The 19,763-nt window shown below is 41.1% G+C and overlaps 1 protein-coding gene across 6 annotated transcripts in view; it reads right to left on the reverse strand.

Annotated features, from left to right (window-relative positions):
* FHIP1A (FHF complex subunit HOOK interacting protein 1A) overlaps positions 1–19,763 on the reverse strand; it is a 276,539-nt gene that overhangs the window by 94,838 nt on the left and 161,938 nt on the right. The window contains exon 3 of one of the 6 annotated variants that reach the window (XM_006930824.5): positions 2,648–2,760. The exons of the other annotated variants lie outside the window; for them this stretch is intronic. The gene's annotated coding sequence lies outside the window, so the exon portion shown is untranslated. The remainder of the gene's footprint in view (positions 1–2,647; positions 2,761–19,763) is intronic. 6 annotated transcript variants of the gene reach the window in all.

A 19,763-nucleotide genomic window follows, 5' to 3' on the forward strand; every position in this document is an offset into this window, starting at 1 on the left:
TCCACAGTGAGTCACCAAATTAGAAGCAATCTCTTGAACTTGATGAAAAGGCATGACAGGCTTCCTTCCCATTTCTCCTTCTTCCCTCCTCATATTTCTCTGGTTGGCTTGTGGAAATGCTTAGAGAGATTAGGTGGATTTAAAGTGGTAACAAAGGATAGGGCTAAGAGTTTTTAGTTCAGTCTTCCACGTGTGGAGGTCAGAAAATGTCAAGTCACCACTTGCAGACTTGAGCTCTGAACTGGGAGATGGCTCAGGACTCTAACCAGCTGTGAGACCTTGAGTAAAAAAAAACAGGGCTCTTGATTTGGAACCTGATTTAGATGAGTTACTAGGATTACATGGTTATTTCTTAGGTCTCTCCCAGCTCAAAAGTCATTATTTTCTGTACTTTATTCCACTGTTTTACTAATGGGGGAGGGGTAAGAAGATAGCTTAGAAGCAGAATAATGGCCATAATATAAAAATCTTTGTAAGATTTCTAGTTATAAATGGATTCTATCTGTACTCTTTTTAACAATTAAAAGCATATTTCAGGGAGCCTGAGTGGCTCAATCGGTTGAGTGTGCAACTCTTGATTTCAGCTCAGGTCATGATCTCAGGATCATGGGATGGAGCTCCGCTTTGGGCTCTATGCTGATAGAGCCTGCTTAAGATTCCCTCTGTCTTCCTCTCCCTCTACCCCTCTCCCCAACTCATGCTTGCACGTACACACTCTCTCTCTCAAAAACAAAAAAAAAAAAAAAAAAAAAAAGAAAAAGAAAAAAAAGAAAAGGAGGCATATTAAACAAACAAACAAACAACAATTAAAGCCTAGTTCACTTAAAGAACCCAAAGCAGGGGTGCCTGGGTGGCTCAGTCGGTTAAGCGGTCGACTTCGGCTCAGGTCATGATCTCGCGATCCGTGAGTTCAGGCCCCGCGTCGGGCTCTGTGCTGACAGCTCAGAGCCTGGAGACTGTTTCAGATTCTGTGTCTCCCTCTCTCTGACCCTCCCCTGTCCACGCCCTGTCTCTCCCTGTCTCAAAATAAATAAAACATTAAAAAAAAAAAAAAAAGAACCCAAAGCGCAGGAATCAGCCATCGCTAATATAATTCAGTTTGTTTGGGTTTTTTCCTAAGCAATTGCCAATAGAAAAACTCATTGTTTTAGAATGCACTTTGGAATGCCCTGAATTGGCTGCTACTAAATACATAAAAAGTCTATTACTATAAATGTGCTTATCATGTAAAATTCCATCTAGGGGTGAAGATTCTTCAAATACTGGGAACACCTGAAGAGAGAGAAAACTTGTGCCCTCAATTATGAGTAATAGCAGTTGGGGGGGGGATTCATTTTGGGTTAAACTACCTCAGACAACCTCTACTTAGAGCCTAATAAAATCCTATTAAACCTAAATCCTCCCTGTGCTGTAATCCTCTGGCCCAGTTTCCTTTTCTCTCTGGCTGTCATATCACATAGCAATGCTGGACTGTAGAAAATAAAGCAAGCATCCAATAGGCCCTGAGTCTCCTGGACCTTGTCCTTAGCCTCCCTCAACCTGCCATAGTTTTTTGACTCTGGCTCATTCACTGATTACTGTCCATTATTCAGTAAAGCAGAATCTTGTTTTGTCCCACCAAGTTGTAAACCGCCCATTAACAGAGTGTGCACAAGGAAAATTCTCTCGGTACGTAGATTCCAAATAGTTTCAGGCTTTGATAAATGCATACTTCAAAATAGTAACTAGATTGCAGAAAACTGTCAACAACTTCTTGAAAGAATTCCATGGTTTACATTTTAATTTCACTAGAACGGGCTGCCACCGAGGTCATACCCAAGTGCCATGTGACTGATTGATAAGTAGAATGGAGAAGAAAAATTAAAATTAATATTCATATTCATACCTGAAATTTGTTTGGGGACTTAATTTTTTTTTTAATTTTTTTTTCAACGTTTATTTATTTTTTGGGACAGAGAGAGAGCATGAATGGGGGAGGGGCAGAGAGAGAGGGAGACACAGAATCGGAAACAGGCTCCAGGCTCTGAGCCATCAGCCCAGAGCCTGACGCGGGGCTCGAACTCACGGACCACGAGATCGTGACCTGGCTGAAGTCGGATGCTTAACCGACTGCGCCACCCAGGTGCCCCATTTTTTAAGGCTATTTAAGAAACTAACCCACTACTGGCAAGGATTTAGAACATAAAAATTATAGTTTTTGAAAATTATACGAAGTGTCAAGACATCAGCTCGCTGGTGACTGAACAGAAAAGTTTCTTGCACACATGGACTGATTTGTTGAAACGAAAACTAAACCATTCTTGGGGAGTCTCCCCAACAAACCAATTCACCACTACAATTTTGGTAGTATGCACCGCCCTTTCATGCCACTATTTTGTTGAAAGCTATCAAGGGATAACTCAGGTAAAATTTATGCCACAAAACTGAGGTAAATGCAGAAACAAGATGAACCAACAACTTCTATGGGGTAATATTCTAAAACAGAGATTTGGGGTAAACGCTCTGAATCTAAGGACCCTCTCATACTAATGAAGTTCTTCTCAAGAAATGTTCTTGGAAAAAAAAGTTTTTGACCAACACGTTTTTTGGGCACTTTCTAGGGAAAAGCAGGTACTTTGGGAAGTTGTGCTGTTGAGTCTACACCTACCTTTATAGCTGTATCATTCAAAATTAGTTCCCTCCCAGCAGTTTTTCAAGTGCTTTCAGTGAAAATTTTCAGATACGCAATCCATAGTAGAACGAAGGTGATGTGATGATTACCTTTTGAAATAACAACATGAAAAGCCCTCTTTTCAAAAAATGTCCTTCATCCATGCACGACATAAGACATACTAAATCCAATGAGTGAAGTACCAATAAAATCCCATGCATATCCAGGAATCTCATAAATTGCGGGCATCCTTCTCTGAAGAGAGGCAGCTACAGTTTTCAGCCAATTCTAAAAAAGCGTCAATGAATTGCTCCCGTGTGAAAAAAGTTTAAAAGCCACTTTAAAGTTGCATTCATGGTAAAGCCATGAAGAGTCCCAAAACAGAGGCTAACAGCCAGTTCCAGTACTAAAGGTATTACTAGAGAAACCTGTAGAATTTTTGTGACTTTAATTCTAACTAAAAGTTCTGCTGCAGCAGCGTGGGGCTGGTTCCAGCCCATGAGTAACCACGCTCTTGAATAATAATCAGGTCAGGCCTTGGTGTCCTACCAATTTCATGGCTGGCTAAGCGCTTCCACTCTTACCCAAAACACTGCAAGGTGAGGCGTCAGAGGTACAAAGTGATTAGCATTTATTACAGAGTTAGCAAAGGCTTAGAAGTCAACAATTTGCTCGTCTCCGAGAACATGATCCTACGCTGATTAGGACAAAGCACTCTTCTTCACCAGTCTGTGAAACGGGCCACAGAGTTGGGTGCCTTTTGCATACTCTAAACATGACAGAAATGGAGTAAACCACTGGTGCTTGAGCTAATCGAGACTGCTGTCTTACCTTCAAGCAGGTGCAATACTAGTAGCTTATGTGGTAACCTAACACTATCAAGTTCTAATTTTACATTCATTTTTTATGAACATAAAAATTATGGGGGCGCCTGGGTGGCTCAGTCGGTTAAAGCGTCTGACTTCAGTTCAGGTCATGATCTCACAGTTCCTGAGTTAGAGCCCCGCGTCGGGCTCTGTGCTGACAGCTCAGAGCCTGGAGCCTGCTTCGGATTCTGCATCTCCCTCTCTCTCTGCACCTCTCTGGCTCATGCTCTGTCTCTCCCTCTCTCTCTCTCAAAAATGGATAAACATTACAAAAAAATTATGCAAAGCTTCCTTACATGTAAATATAATAATCCCTCTAACAAATGGTATGAAGATTTAATAGACTAAATTTTCTCATCTATGAGTAGGTAAAGCATTCTACAAGTACATAATAAAAGCCTACTGGTTTAAAGTAGTTTACCACTCACACATTTATTATTGCCATGATCAGTTTATTATTAAGATAAGACGTCATGATGATAAAAGTAAAAAAGTAAGATCTTCTAGAAGCACTGAAAAATTTCAGGGGTCAGAAGTTTTTAACTTGAAATCTTTCCCTCTTGAGCAACTACTTAAATGGGCCTCAGGAACATACAATCACGGTCCAGATTTACAGACATATCCAGAGGCAATTTATGAGAACTAAAAATGAGCTCACCTCCCACACCTCAGGTGAGAACATCAACTGGTCTTCTACCTACAGGGAATGATTTGGCAATAGTCTTCAAAATTAAATTTGATCAGCAAAACGATTTCTGTGCATTTATCCTATGAAGACCCTTTCATCTTGCAAAATGGCAGACTGAATAGTAAGAGTTGTCACACACGGAGCATGTCTCTGTGCCAGGACTATTTGAAATATATTACAACATTAAATCTTCTCAACATTCCCATGGGCTATACTCCCCTTTTTTCACAGGTAAGGAAATTACAGAGAGGTAAAGGAAGTGGCCGAATCAAAGTCATGCAGATATCCTGGGATCTGAGCCAGACACGTCCTCTTAACCACTAGCACCTCTCTAACTACAGTGATAGCCTTTGTAGCACTGTTTAGATAGTAAACAACTGGAAAGATCCTCAATATCCCCCAGCAGTGGTCTGGTTACATAAGTTCAACACTTCTTTTTTTTTAATTTTTTTTTTTAACGTTTATTTATTATTGAGAGACAGAGAGAGAGCACGAGCATGGGAGGGGAGGAAGGAGGGGAGACACAGAATCTGAAGCAGGCTCCAGGCTCTGAGCTGTCAGCACAGCTGACAGGTGCCCCAGTTGGGCACTTCTATATAATGGAAACTATGTCACAATTTTTTTTTTTAAAGTAGGTAGCTCTGAATGTACCGATATCGGAAAGGCTGCCAGGATATGTACAGAACATCAAATACACGACGCCATCGTTTGTGTAAGAAAAAAAGCAATGAGTTACTCTATATGCCTGAAAATGCACAGACCATCTGTGAAGATACCCAAAAAGGTTAGCAAAGTGGCTACCTCCGCAGAAGGACATCAGGTGGCTGGGGACAGAGGAGGCAGGGAGACCTTTTTTCACTGTGTACCTTTCTTCACTTTTTGCATTTGGTACCATGGTCATGTACTACTTAGAGAAAACATTTTTTAATTTAAAATAAAAGCAGGGGCACCTGAGTGGCTCAGTCGGTGTCCCACTCTTGATTTTGACTCAGGTCACGATTTCATGGGTCATGAGTTTAAGCCCCACATCAAGCTTTGCACTGACAGCATGGAGCCTGCTTGGAATATTCTCTCTCCCTCTCTCCCTCTCTCTCCTTCTCTCCTTTTACCCCTTCCCCCTCATGCTCTTTCCCTCAAAAAAATAAACTTTAAAAAAAGTTTATAAAATAAAAGCAAATGAACATCCAAAACAGTAGTACCCAAGTCCACCTTAGTATAGCAATTCCAATAGACCTGATGTCTCTTCATCTCAACAGGAAAGGAAAAGTGCCTGTGCAGAAAACGCCTGATGGTGTGAACAGGGATAAAGGAGAATCTTAATAGAATATGCCATTTGTTTTCAGTTTTGTTTTGTTTTGGTTTTTTTAGAGAGAGGGGAGCAAGCATGCCCAAGTTGGGGAGAGGGGCAGAGAGAGAGAGAGAGAGAGAGAGAGAGAGAGAGAGAGAGAGAGAGAGACTCCTCAGCAGGCTACATGCTCAGCACGGAGCCCAATGCAGGGCTCAACCCCACGACCCTGGGATCATGACCCAGGTGAAATCAAGAGTTCGACATCCAACCAACTGAGCCACCCAGGCGCCCCTACAGTATGCTGTTTGAATCAATTATAAGGACCACAAGATGTTTGAGAAAATATTCAAGAGAAGACACACAAAGGGAAAACAGCTACATCTAGAGTTCTGGCTTATTATCTTCCAACAGACTAAATATGGATGGAAAAAAAATGTTAAGACGGTGTAAAGAATTCAGGGCACCTGGGTGGCTCAGACGGTTAAGGGTCTGACTTTGGCTCAGGTCACGATCTCACAGTTCATGCGTTCGAGCCCCGTGTCTGGCTCTGTGCTGACAGCTCACAGTCTGGAGCCTGTTTCGGATTCTGTGTCTACCTCTCTCTACGCCCCTCCCCTGCTCATGCTCTGTCTCTGTCTCAAAAATAAACATTAAAAAAAAAAAAGTGCAAAGAATTCAGAAGAGTGGCAGTCTTACTGTTAAGGACAACTTTTCTAATACTTATTTTTAAATTATTGTGTAATAATACTTAGTTAAAATTTATGTAGTTTACCTTTCCCTATGGGGTTCATAGCTCTGGGAATTTAGAGAGTTAATGTCTTGCCAAAATTTTTGTCAGTCTAGATCACTGGTTCTCCAAATGTCGTTGGAGGAATCCTGTGTTCTCCACGGTTCTCAATAATTTTTTAAGGACCTCTTTTTAAGACAAAACAAAATCCGTCAAAGTAAAAGTAAAAAATCAAAAAAAAATACATCAGTCACAGCTCACTATGAAGATTTCTCTTACTTTAAAAATCGTCCAGCATTACAGTTTACTGTAGTTGTTATAGTTGAGCGATTTCACCACCATGCACTAAAACTTTTTATTTTTTTTAACGTTTATTTATTTTTGAGACAGAGAGAGACAGAGCGTGAACAGGGGAGGGGCAGAGAGAGAGGGAGACACAGAATCTGAAACAGTCTCCAGGCTCTGAGCTGTCAGCACAGAGCCCGACGCGGGGCGCGAACTCACGGACCGCGAGATCATGACCTGAGCCGAAGTCGGACGCTTAACTGACTGAGCCACCCAGGCTCCCTGCACTAAAACTTTTTAAATGTTGTCTTTTTTAATAGGATTTTTTTCTACTTGTACAAACCCCATTCTTCCAAACTAACATTTGCCATTGAAAACCGAATATTATGCACCTACAAATACATTTCTTAAACTTTCTCGTTTAAAAATATTGCACTCATTAACAGCAGATCTCACTACACTGAAGCCTCCATTTTGCCACAAGTATCATCCTGTGGAAGTCGAGAATAGAACTTGGTAAGAGATCAGTTACCTCCAAACAAAGCAGTGCTTTCCCTCAATGAGAGGTACATGCTCTCTCACTCTCCCTGCGCACAGAGATGCACACACGGTGCACGTGCACACACACACACACACACACACACACGTCTAGTTCTGCACACAGATGGAAACACTAATCATTACTTGCTGCCTTTTCAGAGACACTACAGTACAAAAGCCATATGTAATTTGCAATTAACAAAGGGTAATAGAGGCTCTAATTTCTGCTTGGGGGGTCCAGAATTTAGGCTGACTGTGATGCCTTTCCAAGAAATAAAAGCAAAGCTGAAGCGACTCGTATTAAGCAGTTCCACTGTTGCAGCAAGGATGGCTTATTGACTGGATGGCTGCCAGCCCCCTAGCAGACCTGCTGAGAGGCTGTCCTCATGGGGAGGAAGGCATTAATTTATCTATAAGCCTCCAGAAGCAACTGGGTAGATCACAGCTCTCCCATATTCTGCTTCAATTCATCTACACTTGCCTCTACAGTGACTGGCACAGCCTTGAATGGTTTCAGGCTATCCATACTTGTTTAATTAAAACTCTTCTCCACTAAATTAACATGTGTGTATCAATGTCTTCTGTACAGAGGGGAAAGAAAGAGAAAGTGAACGCAAGAAAAGAAAAATCAAAGACACCGGTATTTTAAATTAAATTTTGCTTGAGATAAATGTTGCAATTGGCACTATTTCTCCCTGGAGTTAGTGTTTCAGGTGGAAAACGATGAGCAAAAAGAGTAGACAAGAGTTCCTACTTCCCCCTCAAAGCATCCTGCACTTGAGAGCTAATTAACTTCTAAAATCAAAGGAGCTGTGAAGTAGGTATGGAAGCAAAAGAGTTCCTTTTTGTGGAAGGATAATTTTATATAATATTAACATACATATGCATAATAATTCGCTTACATTCTAAACCCTGCAGAATTACCAAAGATTGACGATCTGACTCAATACCACTGGGATGGAATTGCAGCTTCTCTGTAGATTCTAATGTCCATGCCTAAGGCAATACATGCAAACACTCAAAATTACTACCGACACCCCTTAGCAAAGCCCTTGCTGGAAATCAACATACTTTGTCTCATGAAGCTGGCAAAATGGCTAGAGTATCCCAAGAAGGCAGTAGGCATTTGGGGTCGGTTGTACCAAACATGACATGTATGGTCAAATGCAGGAATGGCTTTCAGCACACTGACACATTTCACACCAGGAGAGGCAGGTGAAGTTAGGACCAAGCAAGAAGATAGCAGGAACACATCTACAATTCCCCAAAAACAAACTCAAAATATCTGAAACTTTGAAATTATTGTCCTCTTTCTCTGATTTTTTGGGGGCGGGGGAGTGGTAGGTCAAGGACATATAAGGTGGGTGAAGTTACTACACAACATAGGAGCTTGCTTCAGAATAATTCACAAGGAGGAGCCTCACAAACATTAACTACATAGCAAATCTGTGCTAATTCCAAGTAAGTTACATTTCCTGCTTTCATAGAAAAGGAATGTAGGTAAACCATCCAAGAGACAACTGGAGTAAAATTAAAGACAGATTTTTTCCATTCAGTAAACATGGCTCTGTTTCTAAAATATTTTAAATTTATGCCCACGAAAATAGCATATAAACACTGCCAGTTACAAATCCGGTAATAAACACCATACTCTGGAGAAGGATTTCCCCAATGTGAGAAAAAAGAGGACAACGGAATGGGAATCAAACAAATTTAATCTGGATTTCAGGTGGGCCTGATTGTGCTAATATTAGTATTGATCTAATGAACTGATAGTGAACTTAGTAGCAAAAACTTTGGGCTCTAGCATACAAACTGTTCATTTTAGGTTCTTTCTATGCGAAATCTAAGAGAATTTCGAGCTTTAAACCTGACCATATCTAGTTCTAAGGGTTTCCAAACACATGCTCAATATAATTAATGTATGTTTAAAATATAAGTACTTACTTATAAGTATGGTTTATTGAGAGAATAAAATGATTTTCTCCAAAAAGTTGCCACAATCTTTGTCTGTCATGTGCTGAGAATTTAAGCACTGAGTGCAAAAAAGGTAAGGACTGCTATAATGCTAGATTTAAGTATTTTATATGATTATATCACAATAACATCTTCTTTAGTCTAACATAATCAGTATTCTATATTTGTTGCCTGCACAAAACTATAATTACTCGTTGATTTGATCGAAATTACTAGGTGACTTGGGCAATTCAGTCTGCCAGCCAGCCTTCAGGGTAATTAGCCAAATCAACAGTATATCAAAATGACTAATATGTTTCTGAATCATAGTTTAGACTATCTGCAACATCATGGCAATGCTTAGATTCAGTTCCAAAACCTCAGTTCATCTTGTTTAACTCTGTGGACTATTTTCCTCATAATTTAATTTACTCTGCACACAAGTTGAGTTTTTCCTCCCCTTCAAGGGAAAAAGGAAAGTGACAATAAAAGCCAAAGTACAAAACTCAATGAAATCAGATACTCTTGTTTCAAAAAATAAGGGGACGAAGAGGAGGAGAGCTGTTTATTGTGTGAAAAGGGTGTAGCCAAGGAGAAGGAAACAGAACAACAACAACAACAAATGGATTCTTACCAATCAAACCACCTCTCGGTGCTTCAAATTCCATTAAAGGCCACAATTCTGTTGATTTGATGCCAAATGCCTCTAAAATGTTCTTACCCAAGAAAAGTGTATTTTTGAAAGAACAAGGAAAGCAATACATTTAAAGGCTGGAGAAAATTTTCTTCCATTTACTTGGGTCAGTGAAACATCCATCATACAGAGACACAAACACCTTACAGAATAAAAGATCAGAAGGGCTACACTGGTAGAAGATCTAAGAGCCAGTGCCTCTGGGGGAATCAAACAAGTAACTGTCTGAACAGATCCTCCTGTGATTTCTCCCCTAAATCTAGCTTATGTGATTGGGTGGGGGCGGGGGGGTGGGGGGGGGAGAAGGGAGGAGGATCACAAAGCAGAACATGCTAGCCAAAAAAATGTGATTAAAAAATGATTAATTCTGCTCTCTCTCTCTCTTCTCTCTCTGGAGAATCTTTTCAAAGTCATTAAACAGAGTAACAATATAATGAAAAATTTTAAAAATAAAAAAAATGCTCATATTATCTACACACTGCAACCAAGCATATGAAATAAGCATGGGCTCAGCGTAACAGCACACGCAGTGTAAATACTGGTAGATGTATTCGGTAAATGGTAGCAAAAGTGTCAAAAGGACCTGGATGCGTTTAACAGATGCTCTCAGATCTAATTCCACCTGCTTGGGCTAAAAAAGAAGCACCCTCTCCACCCCTGTCACATGTAAAGTTCAAAGAACAAGCTGTCATTGCAAGTTGAGGGGGGTAGAATTCAAAGCAGAAACATAACATGTCCACTATAATCCTGCAAAAATTTCTAGCATCCCCAAACCTCTGGCTGCCAGGATCAAAAACATTATGCTGAACACCTACTAAGTGCCTGCCTTAAATTTACCCTATTAATCTCTTTCTTCTCTAAACCTCTTAATTACATCTCCCTATGGCAATGTACTTTCTACTTTGTGTTCTAGTTATTTCGGAACCAGACTCTGGTCTCCTTGGGGGTAGGGATCACAATTTATGTTATTCATGGGTGATTTACAAAGCACTCATCCAACTGCCCAAGATGCACAGTGTGGAGCACGGAAATAAGATTTAGTCCGAGGCCTCGGGGAATGAGGAACTCACACCGGGGAGAGGTTTGCCTGGGCAAGTAACAGTAATAACCAGAAGTAAGGGCTGCCATTTATGGGAGTCAGTGTACCCTGTGCTAGGTACCACATTAAACCGTCTGTGTAATTTTCACAACCATTCAATGAGGTAGGGGCTATCATACCCATTTTATAGTTGAAGGAACTGAAGCTAAAGGAAAGATGAATGGTCGCAAGGCTAACAACAAGCAGAGGCAAAGAGACCGGACAAGTTGGGAGACTGGTGAGAGAGAAGGGGAGTCCATTGCAGCAGTGGTCAAGCAAGGGAGTAGGAATGGCTTCACCAAAGAGGGGTTCTTTCACCGATACCATGTTTGTACGGGAATGTATCTGAGAGTGACACAGGGCAGCAATTCACCTGACCAAATGAGAAGTGTGTTGATAAAAATACGACGTGATTCTCTACATTCTAGGTCTTAATGAAATGTCTCCATTTGTTATTTGTTTTACTATAATGTCAAGAGAACGGTGTCATGGAGCTTGTACCCATTACAAATCCAACTCGTAGACAGATTAAAAGTTTGGGAATAGGCAAAATAATGGCTGGAAGAAACTACAACCATTAGTCAACCAGTTGTTGCTACCGCCACAACCTAGCACTCAGTTTAGAAAATCAGGGGTTTCAGCTACTGGATATGCTGTTGCATTTCCCTGCTTATACCAGGAGTAGCTATGCAAATGAAATCCAACTGGTTTGTAATTCCAACGCATGTTAGAAAGATTAACAAAACGGGGGCGTCTGGGTGGCTCAGGCAGTTAAGGGTCCAACTTCAGCCCAGGTCATGAACTCGTGGTTTGTGAGTTCGAGCCCCACATCAGACTCTGTGCTGACAGCTCAGAGCCTGGAGCCGGCTTCGGATTCTGTGTCTCCCTCTCTCTCTGTTCCTCCTGTTTGTTCTCTCTCTTTCTCTCTCTCAAGAATAAAGATTTAAAAAAAAAAATTTTTAAAGAAAGATGAATTAATTACCCAAAATGCTGACTCAAAACACTTTTGTGTTTATTTCTTCATATGACAAATACTGATCAATATGAGGAACGGCTCATAAGTTTAGTTGTGTATCTACTGCAATTTTTTGTATATAATTTAAATTAGCAAATTAAGATGTAACTACATGTGTTTTGTAAAATTGTTAATGAAATATAAAACCATGCAATATTTTAAATAAAAATTCAGGTCATTAATCCTTATATTAAATCCCCCCCTGTGGATCAGATTCTGCAATCTGGCTCCTGGTTACATAAAATTTCTATAGGCCATGCTCATCTTCTCCATGCAGCATGGTTCCAGGCTTTTCTTCAGATAATTATAATACAAGCACATTCCTGTGTGAGCAATTTAAAAATCCGTGACTTAGCCAGATTTGGAATTTAATACTAGAATAAATCACGCAATAAATTAGGTAAATTCTATACCAAAAAAAGTGGTTCTATTTTTATGGGGCTATACCTCAAACTCTCTTCTCTCTCTCTCTCTCTCACACACACACACAGGGTAAGACTGAATTTGTTAACAGATTGCATCTCCTACAACTATCCACTTACCTTAAACCCATATCCACCACACAAAGATTATCTAATAACCTCCTCTCCACCTTCTGCTACCCTTCTACTGAATTTCAAGAGCTGACGGCACTGTACTGGCTGCTGCGACATCCACACAGCCCCTCCAGGGCCAAGGGATTTATTCTCCCAGCTGCTACGAGTGTTCCTGGCTGTCAGCTTTCTCTAGAAGTTGCCCTCTGCTGAAGACAGCCATTTTACCCAATATTACTCCTTCTCCTTGAAGGCAGCCACACCCATGCCTGGACTAAGGAACACTGGGACCACCTCACCCCAATTCAGGACAGCCCAGGCCTTTGTGGAGACTTCGTGGCAGTCCATCATCTCTCTCTGCCTAGTCCTGCTTCCTTCTCTCCCCACAGGTGTTGATTCAAAGAACACAGCCTAACCTAACCATCTCAGAGTCTGCATCCCAGACGGCCTACAACAAGCACTATCAGTCAACCACAAGAAGCTACATACATATCCACAGCTATTAAAGATTACTTTGAAAGAAAGAAAATCCTATTTCTTTGAACAACAAAAATTTTTTGAAATGTTAAAAGTCTTCAAACAGAGAAAGAACATAACTCTGCAGGCAAACCAACAAAAAACAACACTAAGGCTGCTTCAATAAACTCAATCCATATTTCCCAATATTCAGTCCTAACCAGTCTTAAGAATTAACACAAAAGTAGCTTTTACTCTATGTGCTTACATTACCATTTAAAAAATATTTGTCCTTCATGTTAGACTGGTAGGTGATTTGAGTTCATTTAAAATAAATATCAGGGCAACTGGGTAGCTCAGTCGGTTAAGCACCTGACTCCTGGTTTGGGCCAGGTCATGATCTCAGCATTCGAGAGTTCAAGACCCTTATCGGGTTCTCTGCTGTCGGCACAGAGCCTGCTTCAGATCCTGTGTCCCCCCTCTCTCTGCTGCTGTCCCCCGCATGTTCACTCCATCTCAAAAGTAAACATTTATAGGGGCGCCTGGGTGGCGCAGTCGGTTAAGCGTCCGACTTCAGCCAGGTCACGATCTCGCAGTCCGTGAGTTCGAGCCCCGCGTCGGGCTCTAGGCTGATGGCTTGGAGCCTGGAGCCTGTTTCTGATTCTGTGTCTCCCTCTCTCTCTGCCCCTCCCCCGTTCATGCTCTGTCTCTCTCTGTCCCAAAAATAAATAAACGTCGAAAAAAAAAAATTAAAAAAAAAAAAAGTAAACATTTATAAATGAATAAATACATACATACAAACAACCTGGAGAACAAGACAAATAAATTAACCCATCTACTAACTTTTTCTTTCAAAAATAAACCCTTTTCAAAGATTTTTTGACTTGTCTGGTTACAGACAAGACAATAAGGTAGGTGAGAGGAGGAAGGGGTTTCTCCTCTCCAACACATGCTCATCGCCTTTTCAAAAAAACAAAAAAACACTATTCTTTTGCTTTATGAAAAGAAGGACATGAGTCACTACGTTTTGCTTAAGGTAACTGTTCTCCTAGGAAACTAGCTGATCTATGAGATATCACTCTGATAGTTCCAAAGCAGCTGTCACTATGGTACAGCATGAAGAACACTGGACTAGGGGTCAAAATTACTGGGTCCTGATCCTGACCACAGATGTGACCTCACGAAGTCATGACAACAACCTTTGACATCTAGTGCTGATGTCCCACTAGATTGGCAATTAAGGACACTGGCTGGTAAGTCAGGGAGACCCAGGTTCAAGGCCAACTCCCATCACTTTCTAGCCATGTGACCTTAGGCGGGTCACTAAAGGTCACTAAGCCTAATACCTCATGTGTAAAACAGTGAGGACCATATGATGTCAACATCATAGGGCTGCTAGGGACAATAAATGTGACACTACAAGTATGTGCTCCACAGTGTCTCTCTCGTTGCAAGCACTAATACAAATGAGCCGGTATGATCAGCTCTTTTTCAGCATGTGCCTGGCAGAATCCAAGAGCTTCGGGAAGAATCAGTGCTTAGACATTCAAAAAATAATGACCATGAAGGCTCTCCCAGGTGTCAATTCATTGCTTTTCTCAGACTTATAACCTAGATATCCAAAGAGGATTTTGTGGGGGGGAAAAAAGCATTTAAGAAAGTTCAAAGAACATGGACCAGCTGATCTCGGAGCTCTCTGTGAGTGTGTGGCCTGCTCCACAGAGACCCTCTTTGTAATGTAGTTCCAGCACCACCGCTGCAGATACTTCCGCCACTTGTCACACAAGGTAGAATGCAGCTGATGGCCTGTATTCCTTTACGACAACCCTGCAGGGGACAAGATAAGGCCAATTAATGGCACGACTGCACAGAAGCACATCACAATTATTTTCTCCCGGTTTCTGAGTAGCAATGACGCGTTCCAATCAAAACTGCCCATCTACAGGAAGAATCACCGTGTAGTTTTCCAACAAAGGGAACAAGTGTCAAGGCAGGAGTCGCTGGAGCTGCTGAATCCGATGAAGTGGGGATCAAAAAGAACGTCTTCGCAGTGGTAGCCTGAGACGTTGCGTTTCCCTCTGGCCATGAACCTGGCCACCAGAGAAACAAAGTTTAGGCTCTGAAATAACAGCAAACAGTTTCTGTTATTGAGATGAAGGCTCTGTCCCTACGCCTGAATATGTTCATGGTCCTCCTTCTTTTATGCACATCCCCACAGTTCCAGATCTTTTCATAGTAGGCATATTCTTCACTCCTGGATGACTAGGACATCTTCTCACTGCTCAGGTCTTGGCTTGCATGTCTCTACCATTGGGAAGTCTTCCCAGAAAGACTGGACATTTTGCCCCACAAGATGATAAACCCCATGAAAGTAAGATCTGTATTTTGTTCACTGCTGTTATCAAACCCAATGCCTTTGTTGACCAGGAAAGAATCCACCAAAAAAAATTTTTTAAGCGAGCATTTATTTGGGTGATTAGAATTGCAATTCGTGGGACACACTGAATCGTGTTCCAAGGAAGACAAAGAGGGACAGAGTTATAAAGGCGAAAAGTTAGGAGTGTAGTTTTCACTGAGGCACAGTATACAAAACAGGAACTGAAATTAGGTTAACTGGGGTTGGCCGGAATGATATGCAAACGAGGGACTGAAGCATCTTAGACTGAACTGGCTCCTTTCACAGTGAAGGTTGTGGATGATCCAGTTGCCATGGTGAGGAGGAAGTTAAATCCCCACTAAGGGCTTGTGGGCTGCCTTAAAAGTTCAAAAAGATCATAGTTCTTCCAGTGAGTACCCATGTAAGCTCCTCCTCCCATGTGACCTCCCAACCCTCTTTCAGAAGAGACTCTTAGCTAGGCTTGCTTCCCCCCGCCCACCCCCCACCATTAAAATCTCCTTTTACACCTTACACAATGCACGTAAGAGGCCCTTCACTAATATTTGTTGAGTGAATTAATGAATGACTAAGTAAAAGAAAGGGAAACAGGGTTGTCAGGCCAAAAACTTAAGCCCAGTTTTACCTATCATTTCCATGATGTTTAAACAACCATAATAGGGGCGCCTGGGTGGCGCAGTCGGTTAAGCGTCCGACTTCAGCCAGGTCACGATCTCGCGGTCCGTGAGTTCGAGCCCCGCGTCAGGCTCTGGTCTGATGGCTCGGAGCCTGGAGCCTGTTTCCGATTCTGTGTCTCCCTCTCTCTCTGCCCCTCCCCCGTTCATGCTCTGTCTCTCTCTGTCCCAAAAATAAATAAACGTTGAAAAAAAAATAAATAAACAACCATAATATGTTCCTGAGAGAGGAATGGACATAATTATCTTTAAAAATTGCCTTTTCTAAACTTCTCCTCCAAAAGCATATTAAATAGGGTTTAGGCATTCACCTTTCCCCAAAGGCCAGAGGCTTTTCAAAGCAGGTTTCTTCTTTTTTTTTTTTTTTTTAAATTATTTTTACAGGAAATTTTAATCCATCAAGACAGTTCTTGTAATCAATTAATAACATCCTATGCTCTCTGTTTAAGGGTAGGGTGATAAAGGTAGGTTATTCTGAGACTAAGAAAAGTGAGGAAGTATCTTGCCTTGGTAATTTTAGTCAATCTTATTGGCAGTAAAGGAGAGATATGAATTTAATGTGCGTTTCCAACCTTGAAGCTACTAACCTTTCTATGCCTTAATCATCACAATATCAAAAAAACATTTGAACTGCAAAAACTCAATGCATTTACGTCTCATCCCACAATACTGATATACAGAAATACTAATCCGTGCCACCTAGACCTTCCTGGAAAACCAAGAGCTCTTAAGATAAAGGCAAAAAGAGTGAGAACAGTGAGGACTTACATACTTCTGAGCCTGAAGAGCAAAGCTGCATTAAAATTATGGTTCTAAGAGGGCACCTGGGTGGCTCAGTCAGCTGAGTGTCCAACTCCTGGTTTTGGCTCAGGTCACCATCTCACAGTTTGTGGGTTCAAGCCCTGCATCAGGCTCAGTGCTAACAGTACAGAGCCTAGTTGGGATTCTCTCTCTCTTCCTCTCTGTACCCCACCTCAACTCTTACCTCAAAAATAAATAAATAAACTTTTTACAAAAATAAAAATAAAATAAAATGATGGTTCTAAGAACCAGTTTCCAGGGCAAGGTTTAGTGAGACTGAGTCAGCTTCCGTGGACTAGCTCCATATCACAGCTTTCCTCAAACCACGGCAGAAGAGAAAGCCACACGGCCAGACATTGCAGGTACCACCGAAGCCCACACTCCTAAGGAAGCCTGTTTCCAAGCACAAAGCACTAAAGAACTTCACAGAGTCGGAGGCCTCTCTCTGCCCGTCAGGGACAGGTCATTGCTCAAGTCCTCATCTTCCTCATCTACACACTTCTTCCATTTTATCAGAGTTAAACATTGGCACCTGGGAAGCTCTAAGTGGGGAAAGGAAGGATTGAATAGTGCCAAAGCTGGACTGTCCGATTAGGTTAACCTGAACCCTTTTACCTTAGTTGCAAACATTGATTATTTTGTTCTAAGCAGTACCTCCAAATTTGGTCAGCTATGTCTGGGAAGCCAGACGGACAGATGTAGATGAATAATTAAGGTAAATGAGACACAGTGTGACAAAATGAAAAATCAATGAGTTTCAAAACCAGATCAAGACTCATTCTGCTCTGAACTGGTTCTATGAACCTGTTGCTTAACCTCTCTGCGTCTCACTTTCTTCATCTTCACAACATGGGTTAAACAGTTCATACAGTCTCCTCCAGTTCCTAAGTCCTAGAATTCTACAGAGCCCATCACATCTCTACTGAAAAATCAACCAAGTAACTACTCATGCAACATCGTGTGCCTTGGGTTTGGTGCAGTGTGAGTCATGACCCTTGCCCTAGATCATCTATCACATTGGGGATGACTCATCAAAATGTTATTGGTCAACAGGAACAGTGAATGAGTGGTCAACAAGCACTTAAACACCTGGAGTTTCCCAGGATAATGACATAATAAAGTGGTACAATCTCTGAAAGGCAATTTTGCTAAGATACCAGAAGTCCTCTTTAAAGCCAGGATCTATGAACTATTTAATTATAGAAATATTTATTAGTCATTTAAGACCTGGGTATAAACTGTAGGTCCACTATAGACAAATTACATAAACAATTAAATTGCACTCATTATAATGTTGATTTAGAATAATACTTAATGACATAGGCAAATACATATAATGTTAAGAAAAACAGGATACAAAATTATATACATGGCATGGCCATAATTGTATATAATGTATATAAATGCTCTGTATTATCAGGTATATATGTATAATATTTATAAGTAAGACAAAGAGGACAGACACCATGTGAAGAACAGTTATCTCTGGGTATATATATATTTTAACATTTATTTATTTTTGAGAGACAGAGAGCATGAGCAGAGGAAGTTCAGAGAGAGAGAGAGAGAGAGAGAGAGACACCGAATCCAAAGCAGGCTCCAGGTTCTGAGCTGTCAGCACAGAGCCTGACGTGGGGCTCGAACTCACAAACTGTGAGATCATGACCTGAGCTGAAGTCGGAGGCTTAACCAACTTAGCGATCCAGGCGCCCCTCCAGGTGTATTTTATTTTCTTCTTTGATGTTTCCATTTTCCAAAATCTCTATTTTAGCATGTAATAATCTCACAGTCAAAGGAATTTTTAGTACATAAACAGGACTGAAGAATACAAAACAGCAAAGACTTAAGTAATTACTAACTTATTCTCCCCATTATACTAGTTAGGAGTTCAGACAAAGAGCCATCACTCTAGGCTGGGGGACTGAGGAAATTCACAAGTAGAATTTGAGTGTACAGAATAGTGTTTAAGAGCACTGACTCTAGAGCTGGACTGCCTCGCTTCAAATCCCAGCTCTGCCATTTATCAACTGTGTGAGTTTAGGGAAGTCCCTCAAACTCTCAGCCTCAGTTTTCTCATCTATAAAATGGGACTGATATCAATTCTTGTGAGGATTAAACAAATTCATATAAGGGTTTTAGGGCAGTGTCTGACACATAGTAAGCATTATGTAAGTACTAAGATAGTTATTAGAAGGGCATTTTAGACTACCTATGCATAATACACTAATACATCACCCTTTTGCTGAATTCTTACTTTGTGCCAGATACATATACAACTCAAACCTCACACTTCTGTGAAGGAAGGACTATCATTATGCCCAATTTATAGACGAGAAATCTAAAAGATTAACTGCCCAAGGTAAGCTGCTGAACCAGCATCTGAACCCCATGCTAACGTGACCCCAGAGCCCGTGTTCTTTATCATGACACCATCCTGTATGGAGCAGTAAACAAGCTTACCCTGGGCAGACAACTTACTTTTGAAGAGTCCATGCACAAGAGTGCATGGAACTGGATAATGAAAGCCAGACAAGTGAGTTAAAGCTCTAGTTCATTAAGGCAATTAGGAGTTGATAAAGGTTTCTGAGCAAAGCAGTTCCAGGACAAAAGAGGAACATAAAGAAATTAGTCTGTTAGATAAACATGGGATATGTTGGAATGAGGTTTTTGACAGAGAGACAGAGAGAAAGACACAGAGAGAGAGAGGGATTATAACTGGTGCAGTGATGAGGCACTGGGCCAGGTTAGAGGACAAAGAGAAAACAGGGCTGAACAAATGGAAGAAAAAAAACCTGCTTTGAAGGAAAAATTAAGAACTTGGAAACGCTGTACGCTGGGAGGGAAAGAAAAAAAAAAAAAAACCAGGGACAAACAAGTCACATCCCACAACCCAGGAGGGTCAGACTAGAAAAGTTTCCTTTCATGTTGATTTCTGTAAGTTTTGAGAAACATTTAGTGCAATTACTTATTTGTAAAACGTATGTTAAAAACCAAACCAACAGTAGCACAAAACAAAGCACTATGCAACACTGTACCCTGTACAAGCAATGTGGGGTGAGTGAAAAGGTGCCCCGCAGGGAGTAACAAAGTGATTAGCAAGGAATCATAGAACATAAA

Source organism: Felis catus, chromosome B1, assembly GCF_018350175.1.
Source record: "Felis catus isolate Fca126 chromosome B1, F.catus_Fca126_mat1.0, whole genome shotgun sequence".
NCBI lineage: Eukaryota > Metazoa > Chordata > Mammalia > Carnivora > Felidae > Felis > Felis catus.